Genomic DNA, 15,236 nt, shown 5'->3' with positions numbered 1-15,236 from the left:
TGTCCTCCTATCCTCCCTAATCGATTTCTAAGGCTACCAAAAGGCTTTCTAAGACCATCTATCTCAAAACAATGTCTCTATGGAATAGAAAACATAATGGATTGCTAAACCCAAATCTAAACAACATCAAAGGTATAATATGTCTAAATCTCAAACCAACGTCTAAGCTACTCTAGAAAGCATTAAAAGAGCATAACGACTTAGAAAGAAAAGGTTAGGTGCAGAGGGTTACCTTCAAGAAAACACCTCTCCTTCTCCACAAATTACACAATCTCACAAGAACACACTCACAAAAGGTTTTTTGGAGCCTGGGGGTGAGTTTGAACGAGAAAAGGGCGAGGGTAGGGTTAGTATTTGTAGAGGAGAAAAGTTGGAGATGTTCACTAACTCCTCTGAAAAGTAGCTGATGTCCAGTACTATTGAGGCGTACGTTTGGTACTGTTTACACAGCGGTCCAAAGATTGTAGCGTAAATCCAGGTATTAACAAAGGAGTATTCCAAAAAGTAGCGTACGTCCGGTGGTCCCCTATCGTACGTCCTTGTATTATTGATAGAGTACGGCGGACTATTGATAGCGTACGTACAATGGTCCCCATGTATACGTCCTCTACTAAAACCAGGAGCGTATGTTCGCCAACCCTAGCGTTCGTCCAGTCAGAAAGTCCAATTTTTCAAAATGCCCCTCTAGTGATCCTTAGTGACCCAAAACCCAAATTAACTCTCTAACTAAGCGACTTAAGCTTAATTAATTATCTGGGTCACTACAACTCTCCAGTCCAAAATGGACTGGAGAGGATTTTGTTCATACATAACTGTTGGTTAGCGATTAACTACTAGTAATGGCCCTAATAGGATAATTAGGACTACTTAAAAAAATAACCACTTAAAGCGATTGTGGTTGCGGTTCTTTCCACCCCTACTTGTACTTGTCCAACTATTAGAACTTCCGCTCACTATTAGAATGGCCATGCTTTAAAAAAAATACTAATAAAATAAAATTAATGTTGGCAACTCTTATGGCCATTTTCTCAACATTCCCTTAACAAATAACAATATCTTATCAAAATTTCAGCAACTCTATTGATAAATTTTTTTAGTACCTCAACATTCTTTCCAAAATTTCGAATAGGGACATTTAATTCCATTTTTTTAGGCCATTTGCCCATACTTTAGAAAATGAACGTTAAAATTTCTAACGTTCAATTATGGAAGTACTCGTGAGTCTGTCCTTTACTATACTCGCAAAAATTCTAGTGGACCAAACATTTGATATCAATTATGGTAGAGTAGCAAAGCTGCTCGTAGCTATGGTTATCTTTCATTTTCTGAGAGTTACTTTGTTATTGGCCAATATGTGTGCAGCCATTGACATTAGTCCATATAGAACCACTTCATGCTTTTCCAGTCACCGAAAGACACTCAAATTCTACCTGCAGGTACGTCAAACATTCTCCAACTCATGCCAATTTTCAATCGGACAGTTTTCATGAATAGGAGTACTTTTAACCCAAATTTGTGCTGCTTCAAATCAAACTAGGAAAGATTGGAATGTGTTACACAAGAAATTTAACAATGTAATTAAATCTAAAAATTAAGAATTAATGCGTCTTCACCATAAACCTCGAGCTGTCAAGGCATCTGGAGCACAATCTTGGACGACCTAATTGACATCGTTCGAAAGGTTACCATTTCAAGCATTCAACTCACTCTAAGAAATTACCTTAATTTTTTTTATTTATTTTATTTTATTTTATTATTTTTTTTTTTTCAAGTAGAAAATTACCAAAAAGTGCAATTATCTATTTAGTTACTACTTTTTCGATACATATTACAACAGTTATATTTTTCACCAATCATTTTAATTTTATTTTATTTCTAATTTTTATTCTTCAAACGAAAATACTAACAAACAATACAAACACAAGCTTCCTTTTTTTTTTTTTTTTTTTTTTTCACTTATATGTTAATTAGAATATTTTTTTTTAAAAAAAAATACTGCCAAAATTCATTAACAGTACCACAACCGTTAGTTTGCTTTTATAAAAGCCTATGTCATCCAAAATCCAACTCCATAATTATATATAGTTCTTGCACTATTTTTTTTTTTTTTAAAAAAAAAAATAGAGAAACCATGCCAACTAGAAATTTAAAGGTAGCTGTGTAAGAATAGTTTTTATTTTATTTTTTTTATTTTATTTTTAATTTTATTTTTTTATATTTTTTATTAAGATTGGAGTTTCAACCTTAGCATTCCCGTCCCACTCTCAAAATTTTAGTCAAAATTTTGCTAGAAATTTGAGCTTGTAAAAACACTCCTCATCGCGCTATCTAAGTCTCTCTCTACTTCATTTAATTTATTCTTTTTTTCAGAAAACCACTTCAAATAATCCATTTGTGAAGAGAGATAATGGAGAATAAAAAAAACAAAAAAAAAAGGGAAATGCAATATTTCCATCTCATATATATATATATATATATATATATATATATATATATATTCACAATTAGATTTGTAAGATCTAGATGTGAGTCATTGAGATCCAATTGTAGATTTAAAAAAGCAATAAATGGGAGATGGAAGAATAGTGGGTCCATCTCTAAAAAAAAAAAAAAAAATACTGTTTTTTGTGTACTATAAAACTCAAGAAAAAGTTTTTCCAGATTGAAAAGCTAGATGTAGTAGTCTCTTTTATGTTTTTGCTATATTAATGCTAACCAAATTAGCTGAAAACTTAATTTGGCATGCCGGGTGTGACTGCGGCCTATTAATATATTGAAGGTGCGATTGTAAGTACTATTCACACTCTTAGAAATTGCCTAAACTCATTCTAACAAAAAGTATGGCTGAAAACGCGGGCAATTATATAACGGCCATAAACCACAAGTTGTCTAACTGCCTTTAAAAGTAGTTGAAAAAAATCGCTAAGCGCCTATCACTAGACGGATAGTGTAGGCAACCACCCATATATATAATATATGACATTAACACGGGAAAAATATAAAAAAGTCCCTCAAACTATCAGCCGTTTGCAATATAGCCCCCAAACTAACAAAATGTATCAAAAATGCCATTTTTTTTTTATATTCCTATAATACCCCTATTCTTTTAACAAATAAAAAAATAAAAAAATTGTAAAAAAAACTAAACAATTTTTTAAAAATACAAAAAAAAAACCAATGGGCGAATAAATAAAAAAAAAAAAGAAAAGAAAAAGTTTTTTGGAATAAATAACTAATTAGTCATTGTAGTTGGTTTAAATTACAAATTGATTCATGTCGTATTAAAGTAAAATCAATGGGCGAATCAAAACAATTTTTTAACAGAATTTGACTCCAAGGACAAATTTTTTTCTTTTTTTTTTGAATATCTCAAGAACCATACCTTTGATTTTACTTTAATACGACATAAATAGTCACTGTAATTGGCCTAAATTAGTCACTGTAGTTGGCCTAAATTATTTATTTATTCCAAAAAAACATTGTTTTTGTATTTATTCGCCCATTGTTTTTTTTTTTTTTGTATTTTTAAAAAATTGTTTTGTTTTTTTACAATTATTTTATTTGTTAAAAGAATAAAGATATTATAAGAATATAAAAAAATAAGTGGTCTTTTTAATACATTTTGGTAGTTTGTGGGCTATTTTAGTAGCTTTTGAACATTAAAAAGCTATATTGCAAACCGCTTATAATTTGGTGGACTTTTTTTATATTTTTCTCTATTAACACCAAAACCAAGTTGTTTTACTTCGGAAGTTTAAACTTAAACACCATTTAACATTTTCACTTTTCAGCCCTATTTCCTACTACTAGTGCGGCACACACTCAAACTTTCTCCTTCTCCTCTCTCTGTCTCTCATTCCCCCTCGCCACCGCACTCCCTCCCTGAGCTAGTGAGCTACCTCTCTCTCTCTCCCCCCCGCAAAGCGGCTGAATTCTGCTCAGAAACCCACTCTCCTCTTTGGTTCGTCTAATCGTCTTTCACAAATTCGATTCGTATGTTTTTTTTTTTTTTTCAATTCATCTCTGTTCCGGCACTGTTAATTCTATAGCATGAATGTCGTGCTTCTTTAACCAGACTTTCTTTTGTATATTTTTTTTCGCTGGATCTTTATCTTCGTTTCAATAGTGGAGAGATCCTCCTGTAAGCCCCTTTTTCTCTTCTCATCTATAAAAAAGAAAGAAAGAAAATCCTTCTGTATGTCCTATTACGAAGCAAGAGATTGGTTGTAATTGTCTTGCTTTGTTAAAATATATTGTGATATTATGGGAATTATTAGCATCGATTGTAATTGATAAAATCAAATCAGAATTAAATATACTTGATTTGATTTTATTATACCATTTTGTATTATCTCTCATCCCTATAAATAGACAGCATTTGTATTGTAAAATAATTTATTACATAAAATATAATGTAGCCCTTAGCACTTTATTTGTGGATGTAAGTCATAGACCGAACCACGTAAAAATCTTGTGTCTTATTTTATTTTTCTGCAATTTGTTATTTTATTATGAACTTTTTCATGGTACTAGAGCCACCGGCTTACGCCAGTGTTGATCCAAATGGTTTCCTGTGAATTTTATTTTGGTTTATTATATTATCTTGTTCTTGATAGTCAATATTTTGCAAATCTCTTCGCCATAGATCTTGCATCATATTTGACAAAAAAAAGAGGTTTCCCAGTGTGTTTTCACAGCGTTGGTTGTTTTATCCTCATCTACAAGAGGAGTACACTGGCGGTCTTGACCTCTATGTCCGCGTGGCAAAATCTGTAATAGGTACTTCTTTTACACAATGGAATATACCGGGATTAATTCAGTAGCTGAATTGCATCCATACATAGATACAGATCTGGCTAAGTTTTTTTTTAAATTTTTTATCTGGCCAAGTATAGTAAATGTCTTTTTTTGAAAATTAAAAAATCGTCATTGATGTGAAAAAGGAAGTGAGAAACCACCTCTGCTGGTATGGATTTTTAAAATCATAGCATTAATCTTTCTTTTTTATGCTTTACTAGCTATCACATTTCGTTACCCTCAAAATCCATTGTTCTACCTAAATTTTGTCAGCAAATTGAAAAATTAACCTTCCCTATAGGGCTGTAAACGAACAAAGCTACCCATGAGCTCGCTCGGGATCGGCATGATAAAGCTCGGCTCGTGCCTGACTCGATTATTAAATGAGCCGTTCGTGGACACGAAACTATACTCGATTATTAGACAATACATATATACTCGTATAAAACCCGACTCGCTCGTTTAAAGATCGTGAACATACTCGTATAGAGGCTCGACTCGCTTATTAGTGCAACTTGTATATATATATATATAACTTATTAAATAGTTTATATATTATAAATAGTATTTATGCTTATATAGTATGTAGCATAAATACTAAATATATATAGTTAAAATATTAATAATGTAGTCATATAATTTATAACTATTTATAGTTAACTAGTGTATTGTGTGTATTAAGCTAAGTTAACTAATTAGTTAATTGGTTTAGTTATATATAGAGAGAGCTAATTGGTCAATATAAAAAATAAAAAAAAAATAAAAATGTTAGATAATTTGTATATATAATAAACGGTTTTTTTTTTTTTATCAAAGTTGCCTTCAATTTTTTGGTTGGGAAGTAAAACGTTTTTACTAATATAATTTATCTCATTGGGAAGATGAGTCATTTAAGTTAATTTTTTTTTTTTTTTTTTTTAAAAAAGTTTGTATTAGTTGAGCCAACTCGGCTCAGCTTGCCCGGCTCGACTCGGCTACTAGGCGAGCTTGAGCTCGGCTCGCACAAGGAATTTTCCTTAGTGAGCCGAGCCAAGCTTAAATTTTGGAGCTCGGCATGAGTTCAGCTCGAGCTTGAGCTCGTGAAATTTTTAAATGAGCTGAGCTTGGACAGCCCTGGCTTGCTCAAGCTCAGCTCGTTTACAGCCCTACTTTCCTGTATATACTCACCTTCACCCTTGGGCTGTCAGGGACCAGGGTGTATTTACACAAGTATTTAACATGTCAAGCAGCTCGCTACCATGTTATAAGGCTAGACAGGTTCATATTACTACAAGGCCAATAGCTCATTTTCAATGTTTAGTTCATGTTTCATACTTTATATCGTTGCAGGATCAACTCCAAGGAATTGTCAGCCTTGTGGCACAAACCCGATCCCCTATCCGCTGAGCACTAGACCAAATTGTGGTGACCCCATGTACTTCAGTTTCTACTGTAGCAATTTCACAGGCCAGGTTAGTTTCAAGACGCCCAATGGCATGTATCTGCAAGTCACAAGTATAGATCCAGTTACACGGAAATTTTTCATCCAAGTCGAACACGCAGGAAATGATACAAATTCATTAGGAATTTTGCAACTCAATAAGCCATTCCCGTTTAATGCAATCGTTGATTCTAGCAACTATAGTTCTGAAGTTAAAGATGAAATAGAGATTAGTTGGGAGCCCCCACTAGAGCCAAGCTGTAATTCATCCAACGACTGCAAGGACTGGCCCAATTCAACTTGCAATTTAACAGGAGATGGAAAAAGGAGGCGCCTTTGCACTAGAAACTTCCAATGAGATGCCTCAAATTTAAATTGTACTGAAGGTTAGAATGCCATTTCGTGTGCCTCTGGCAGATTAACATTGTTTTATTAGTGAAGAATGAATTAGACCACTAAAAAGGAGGATCTTGTCCTACCTCTTGTTTAAATTAGCTGTGATAATCAAACCCCATACCTCTTTCTCCATTGCATTTCATCAGGTTTCTAAAAGTCTTCTTTTCCTTTATGTATAATCACTTCTAACGTTAGAAGTTGGGAAGTTTTTGGTAGAAATTTCAAATCCTCTTTAGCAATATCACGCTTACCTTGTACTAACAGTAGACCTTATAATTGCAACAATGAATCTAAACAGTATAACTGTGAAATTTGGCTTATCATTTTGATTTTTCCATAAGAGCATGTTCTATGTTGAAAAAATTACGATGGAGAGTCCTTTTATATTTTAAATATTAATGTGAGAGTAGTCCTCTTTCCTTTTTGTAGAAGGTGGTTTTGTTCAGCCTTTAAAAGAGCCTTCAAAAGGAAAGATGTCGTTGACTCTGATTGTTATGATACCTCTAATTGTAGTGTTTGTTCTCGCAAACGCAATTGTTTGTATATATTTGTGCAAAAGAAAGATGGCCAAGAGACAAGGTAATTGTTTTGCCAAAATGCACTCTACCTTGCACAATCTGTCGTGAAAATTCTAAAACGACTCCAAACGACACCTATTCAAATGTCTAGGTGATTCACAAATATTAAGCGGAATAAGATCTGACCTAACAATCAATAATCAACCAAATACAGATATGTAATGAAAATCAAGAACACAGATATTTGGTTACGAAGAGGAAACCATTTAGAGAACTCTCTAAATGTAAAACCTCTCCGGGGCAGCCAAACCCAGGAAATCAATCCACTATAAGAAGAATAAGGAATACAAGAAGAATTACAAAACCTTTGCAATCTACTCTTCCTTGTACACGACAAGCGACCCACTTGACTTCTACCGCAGTAGCCCTTTCCAGAACATCTGGCACAATTCTTCTATAAGATTTCCTTTCATCGGAACTCCGATTGGCTTCACGTATTTAATCCCTTCTCAAATAAGCTAGAACAATATCTCTCTCTAAGCTCTCTGATTTTGCTCTCCAAAAATACGTACGTCTAAATGTAGCAAAATCGTGTTTAAATAGAAAATAAACCTAATAAGTCAGCCAGGTCCGGACCCTGCAGATCTGAGGTCCGGACATGCCTCATAAAATGCACTTTCGGGAACTGGGGTCCGGACCCGGGGAATTGAGGTCCGGACCCTGCTTGAAAAATCAAGTTTCTGGAAATGGGGTCCGGACCCGGCTTCTGGAGGTCCGGACCCAGACTGTCCAGTCTTCATCAACAACTCCGATCGATAGGCGTTTGTGGTCCGATTGAGCTGAAATTTTGCAGGGACGTTCATAACACATGAATCTACATTATGAACGGTGGAGATTGGATTCTGAGTATTCTATATCAGTGTTTGAGCCGTGAACAATAGCATCTGCATTTTGGAACTGAATTAAGCCAACACAAGAACTAACAAACTCCCCCTTTGGCAATTCAGTGACAAAACCAAAATGTCGAGCCAATCCCATCATCTCCCCATATTTACTCCCCCTTTTTGTCACAGAATGACAAAAGGTCTTCATGTTTCCTGAAACACTTCACAAAATACATCAAGGCATATGTGGAACAAGAAGACATAAATAAAACTCATGAAAAAAAATGATGCGTGATTATAAAGAAACATCAGCAAAACTCCCCCTCAATGTATGACTCAATTAACAACAGGAAACTGGAAATGCAAAGCATATTTCTCCCCCTTTAAAAGTTAAATGAACACACATGATAACACATCAATGACTCATGTATTGCACAATGAATATCCAAAAGCTTTCCTTTTTTTTTTTTTTGTTAAAACAAAACACCAAAAAAAACTTGTATAGATAAGCAATAGATCATGCATGCTTGTATGAATATCTGAACAATTCGGAGTGATCAACAAGCTACACTTACACCGTAAATGTACCATATGCATGACACAACCTTGGTCTGTGAATGCAGTCAAGTAGGCAATAATCAGAAATCTCATGTGATGGTGTAGTGTGTGAGTACTCCCATTAACTAAGATTTCATCAATGAAAGGTAAATCTAGGCAGACATTTTGTAAAGGAAGACCAGCAGTCTGATTCAAACCACAGTAAAACCTTATAATGTTAGGACCTAGATTCCCTCATCCGATACACTCCCCCTGAGACTGATCATTTTCTTTTACCATGTCCTTTAGTAATCATCTATTTTCGCAATGATTTGATCACTGATTCTTTCTTTAGGGACAGACAGAAGCAAAATGAAATCATCTGAGCTTATTTTATGCCCCTTTTTTTTTTTTTTTTTTTTTTTTTTTTTTGGAAAATGGTGGAATTTTTTAGGAGCTAGGTTCAACTAACGAGTTGGTCAAGTGGATAGAACTGACACTACTTATCTTCCAAGCAAAATGTTTGCTCCAAATTCCCAAACATATAACAAAAATCTAAACCTAATGGGGGCAAAAAGTGCACAAATTCGAACATGAGAAAAACTGACTCTTACTCCTTTAACAATCTTCAGAAAAACAAGGTATATCAGAAACATATGGAGCAATAGATGTAAATTGCAGAAATATTGACCCCACTCATATGTAAAATATTCATTTGAGCACAAGACATGAGAAACTGAGTATCTAACAATTAAAACAATCTAAAAGAATAAAAAATAATCAAAGAAAATAAAAACAAAGCAAACAAAAATTAAGAAAAAAATGCCCTAGAACAGCTATAGACAAATATCAATATGCTCAATTTCTAGGCATGGTCTATGTGCCCACCTAATCTAGGTGAGTCCATTACCACTCCCCCTCAATGGGTGAATAGTATTAATCTTCTTGACCCAAACTTTCTTCACATCAGGGACAACTGTGTGACTCTTATCCAAGACATCTAACCGTGTTACTACGTCTCTCATCATGTTGAATAATTTCTCATAACTATTTCTAGAATGGAAATATTCTCTTTTAGGCTCATGACTGTTAAGCTGAAAACACTTAGGACGAATATGTCCAATCTTACCACAGTTATGACACGTAGGAATAAACCTTTGAGAAGGTTGGTTCCTTAACATGTGCATACTTCTCGACTTAGAACTAGACATATAGGAATCAGTTAGAGTTCCCTTACCTTTTCCACCTTTGGAAATTTGAGGAGAAATTACCTTCTTTTCAGCCAAGCTATCTTCTTTGTTCACTGGTTTCACAAAAATCATCTTTGAAGAAGAAGCAACATTAGTAGATAAAATAGTAGATTTATCAAAACCCAATCCAGTTCTATCAAACGAATGTTTCTGATTATGTAGCATTTGATTTAGCTTTTCACTAGAGAATTTTGTTAAATGATTCTTTGATTCATTCAGTTCATTCTCTAAGGATTTCACTTTGGCAATTAGCATTTGATTTTCAGACATCAAAGTATTATGAGTAGCAAGAGAATCAGTTAAGGTGACAGAAAGTTGATCATTTTCAAGATTAACCTCATTGAGTTTCTTCAATTGCTGCTTATTCAGCTTTTTCAGTTTAGTGTATTCTACAAAGAGATTATTATAAGCATTTTGCAAATCATCTTCTTCTTCCGAATCATTATCGGACACACCTTGTTTGTCTTGAGAATTACACTCACTATTCTCATGCTCACTCTCATAACTAACTCCAAGTGCTAAGTAATTAACTCCCTGTTCAGCATCGTCCTTGTCTGACTCATCACTTTGAGTCACATTAAATGCCTTGCCATTTGACTTTCTCAAGTTAGCACAGTCAACACGAATATGCCCATGTCCACCACATTCGTGACACTTGATACCTCTAGATGACTTTCCTTTCTCAACATTCTCATTTCTAGATTTCTCAGAAAATTGTGAATTGCTATTTCTAAAATTTTCTTTCTTGGCTCTAAAGAATTTCCTAAACTTCTTAGCAAATATAGCAATTTCTTCCTCATTTCCAGAATCCTCATCAGATGAACCACAAGAGTCAACCTTAACATTTTTTGCCTTAAGAGCAATATTTTTGGTATTCTTGTGTTTAGGAAGAATTAGCTCAAAGGTCTGAAGGGAACCTACAAGTTCTTCTACTCTCATAGTATCTAAGTCCTTGCTCTGTTGTATAGCAGCAATTTGGGGAATAAACCTCTCAGGCAAAGATCTTAAGATTTTTTTCACCACTTTAGCATCATCCATTTTCTTTCCCAAATTAATGGTAGAGTTTCTAATGGCACTAAGCTTTGAATAAAATTCATCAAAAGTTTCATCTTCCTGCATTCTAATCTCCTCAAACTGAGAAACCAACATTTGAATTTTTGAAGTTCTAACAACCTTAGTTCTAACAACCTTAGTTCCTTCATGTGTGATTTCTAAAGTTTCCCAGGCTTCCTTAGCTATTTCACATCTAGAAATTCTAGAAAATTCTTCATTTGAAACAGAGATGTAAATAGCATTTATAGCTTTGTCATTCGCAGTAGCATTATTCTTTTCCTCCGTTGTCCATTCAGCAATTGCTTTGTCTGGACGTGTCCATCCAGATTCAACAATATGCCAAACATTAATGGATTTAAAATAAGCTCTCATACGAATTTTCCAAAGCGTATAATTTGTTCCGTCAAAGACGGGAAGAGAATTAGGAGCAACCGTAAGAGACATTTGATATGGAGTCTCGGATCACACTCAGGAAATAAATCCTTCACAGAGTGAACCCGCTCTGATACCAATTGAAAATTCTAAAACGACTCCAAACGACACCTATTCAAATGTCTAGGTGATTCACAAATATTAAGCGGAATAAGATCTGACCTAACAATCAATAATCAACCAAATACAGATATGTAATGAAAATCAAGAACACAGATATTTGGTTACGAAGAGGAAACCATTTAGAGAACTCTCTAAATGTAAAACCTCTCCGGGGCAGCCAAACCCAGGAAATCAATCCACTATAAGAAGAATAAGGAATACAAGAAGAATTACAAAACCTTTGCAATCTACTCTTCCTTGTACACGACAAGCGACCCACTTGACTTCTACCGCAGTAGCCCTTTCCAGAACATCTGGCACAATTCTTCTATAAGATTTCCTTTCATCGGAACTCCGATTGGCTTCACGTATTTAATCCCTTCTCAAATAAGCTAGAACAATATCTCTCTCTAAGCTCTCTGATTTTGCTCTCCAAAAATACGTACGTCTAAATGTAGCAAAATCGTGTTTAAATAGAAAATAAACCTAATAAGTCAGCTAGGTCCGGACCCTGCAGATCTGAGGTCCGGACATGCCTCATAAAATGCACTTTCGGGAACTGGGGTCCGGACCCGGGGAATTGAGGTCCGGACCCTGCTTGAAAAATCAAGTTTCTGGAAATGGGGTCCGGACCCGGCTTCTGGAGGTCCGGACCCAGACTGTCCAGTCTTCATCAACAACTCCGATCGATAGGCGTTTGTGGTCCGATTGAGCTGAAATTTTGCAGGGACGTTCATAACACATGAATCTACATTATGAACGGTGGAGATTGGATTCTGAGTATTCTATATCAGTGTTTGAGCCGTGAACAATAGCATCTGCATTTTGGAACTGAATTAAGCCAACACAAGAACTAACATGTCGTATTTCAATTTCAATCAAAATAAAAGTCAGTTTTTAGCTATTTCATGTAATTAATTATCATGTAAGTGTAATGTTTATGTATATATTGTTTTCTTATGAATTCAGAAAATCAAGGAAAGCGAGCACTTCGTCCATTAGACAGTGAAAAACATGTCAAAGACTCGATAGACTCGGGTGAATTCACAGAAGAAGAAAAGAAAGACATCGATGTACCATTTTTTGATTTGGAAAGCATTCTCGCATCTACAAATAGTTTCTCAGATGCAAACAAGCTTGGAGAGGGGGGCTATGGGCCGGTTTACAAGGTGATTTCAACAACATTAGCTGGTATTTAATCTTCATATAAACTAATTTCTAGTTAGTGGTAATATTGTGAGTATGGTGTCTCAGGGCACATTTTCAGGAGGTCAACAAATTGCTTTAAAGAGGCTGTCATGTGTCTAACGACAAGACTTGTAAGAATTTAAAAATGAGGTGGTGTTGATTACAAAACTTCAACATAGAAATTTTATTAGGCTTCGGGGGTATTGCGTAAAAGGATATGAAAAAATTTTACTCTATGAGTACATGCCCAACAAACGCTTAGACTCAATTATATTTGGTTAGCCTCTAAACTGAATTCCTAATCTCTTGTAGTGCTTCATAGACTACATATATCTTGTTTGAGTAAAAGCTCATTTATTACTATTGCTAAAAATATTGTTCTCTTGAATGGCAAATGGAAACCATTCAAGATCAAAGTTAAGCGTGTCTTTCGATTGAGAGATGCACTTCAAAATTATTTTAGGAATAGCTCGTAGGTTAGTTTATCTTCACCATGACTCCAGATTAAGGATTATCCATAGAGATATGAAAACCAGCAACATTTTTTTAGACGAGGAGATGAACCCCAAAATATTCGACTTTGGCTTGGCAAGGATGGTTGAAGGCAAAGAAACCGAGGCTAACACAACTAAAGTAGTTGGAACTCTGTAAGTTTACAATACAGTACTGTAACATAATTTTCAATTCACCAACTCCGTTTACAAAAAGAATATACAAGTGCCTACCTTATCCACCGATAAATATTATTATGCAGTGGCTATATGTCTCTAGAGTATGTATTACATGGACTTTTCTCAGTTAAATCCGATGTTTTTATTTTTGGTGTAGTTCTACTTGAGATAATAAGTGGAACAAAGAATACTGGATTCTATCAATCAGAACTTGCTATGAGCCTTATAGCTTAGGTAAGTGTCTAATTTTTTATAATCACTATTATTTCACCCATTTTATGCTTCATTCCAATGTTGATTTTAAAATTGTCCCAGGCGTGGAGATTGTGGGTAGAAAACAACGTTTTGGATTTAATGGACTCAACTCTACATGAAGTTTGCAATGCGGATCAGTTTGTGAAGTGTGTAAATGTTGGACTCTTATGCGTATAAGAAGACCCAAATGATCGCACCACCATATCAAATGTTGTTACCATGCTTGATAGTGAAGCTGCAGCAGTTTCAACTCCAAAACAGTCAGCATTTGTTCCATGGAGAGGCCATCCTATCAAAGCTAGTTCTTCTAGTGAACCGGAATTAACCACCAGTTTTGGAGGAAGATGATCAATATATAATGTATGATACCAATGCAAGTTCTCGTGAGTTTGTCCTTTACTACACTTGCAAAAGTTCTATTAATGGACCAAACATTTGATATCAATTCTGGTAGAGAAACCAAGCTGATATGGTGCTTACCGGAAAAATCTCATGTAGTATTTTGGACCGTGGGTTTAATTATCATTCCTTTGCTTACAATTACACTGGGAATAAGATGAGCAGCTTTTTATATCAACCATGTCACTTTACAACTTCTGAAAAAAAAAAAAAAAAAATACAGAAACCAGACAACCTCTCCAAGCATGTCCCTTTCCACCTATGTAGAATAAGCTCCGGTCCTGTGCACCACATTTTCGGAAGCTTCCCTACATAGAACTGGTTAAATTGATGGCTTTTCAACAGGGAGTGTGCCCCAATAGATTGTTTGAACCCATGAAGTGTTGAACCTTGGACCTTAAAGGGATGATACCTCAAGGCAAGGCCTCCACCACTTGGGCCAACGCCAAAGACTCACTCAAACAACCACTCAGCTACTAAACAAATTAACCAGCCATAAACAAATACATGCAAAAGAACTATACATACTAAAATCTTTGGATCAATCCCCTATTTACAGCAAATGCTCTCACTACCCCCTTGTCCTTTTGAATCTTCCCTTTCCCATGAGATGGGCTCTAACCTCTCTGAGAATTTAGCCCAACCGTCCAAAAAGGAATTACCCAACTCACAATTCATCAATCAGAGCCCCTGATATTCGGCCAACCCCGAGAGGAAAAAAAAAAAAAAAAAAACCCATCAGAAATTTTATCAAATACTACCCAATGCCCCATCAAGAGCAAATTTGCTCCAATTTCGTCCAATATAGAGAATAACAAGACCCAACTCCTCCCCCACCCATAATCGATCAGGCCACCCAACTAAACACCCTTTCATAAATCTCCCAACATCCAGAAAATTAAACAATAAAACCACTTCAACTAAAACGAACACCCCAATCGGTTATATAAAACAAAGACTCAGCATAAATCAATCATAAATGATTCAATATCTACGAATTTAACCAATGGGCATGCCAAAAAGGGAGCTGTAATCTCATGGGTATTATTGAAAACCGAATTTGAAGCAACTCAAATACTGTGGAGAAAACTTTTCGGTTTACAACCTCAGCTCTCAAAGTTTTTAGGGATTTTGGCTAAATCATTAAGTGGGAATAACCGAAAATCATCCATACATACTAACCCATAAATTTTCTTCAACAATCAGTCAATATAACAGAGAAAAAGAAAGAAAACATGAAAGGGGTTTTCCAGTAAGGGGAAAATCCACAAGAAGAGAATCTAGAGAGGGAATTTAGGCTTATACCTTGTTAATTTGTTGAAAGATTCATATAT

The 15,236-nt window shown here is 35.0% G+C and overlaps 1 pseudogene; it reads left to right on the top strand.

Annotated features, from left to right (window-relative positions):
- The first annotated feature begins 6,209 nt into the window (after positions 1 to 6,209).
- LOC148585273 (G-type lectin S-receptor-like serine/threonine-protein kinase At4g03230) lies at positions 6,210 to 13,851 on the top strand (annotated as a pseudogene).
- Positions 13,852 to 15,236: the final 1,385 nt, after the last annotated feature.

This window comes from Corylus avellana, chromosome 5 (assembly GCF_965113065.1).
Source record: "Corylus avellana chromosome 5, dhCorAvel1.hap1.2, whole genome shotgun sequence".
NCBI lineage: Eukaryota > Viridiplantae > Streptophyta > Magnoliopsida > Fagales > Betulaceae > Corylus > Corylus avellana.
The sequence above is the reverse complement of the archived record's forward strand: the minus strand, read 5'-3'. Positions and strand labels throughout refer to the sequence as shown.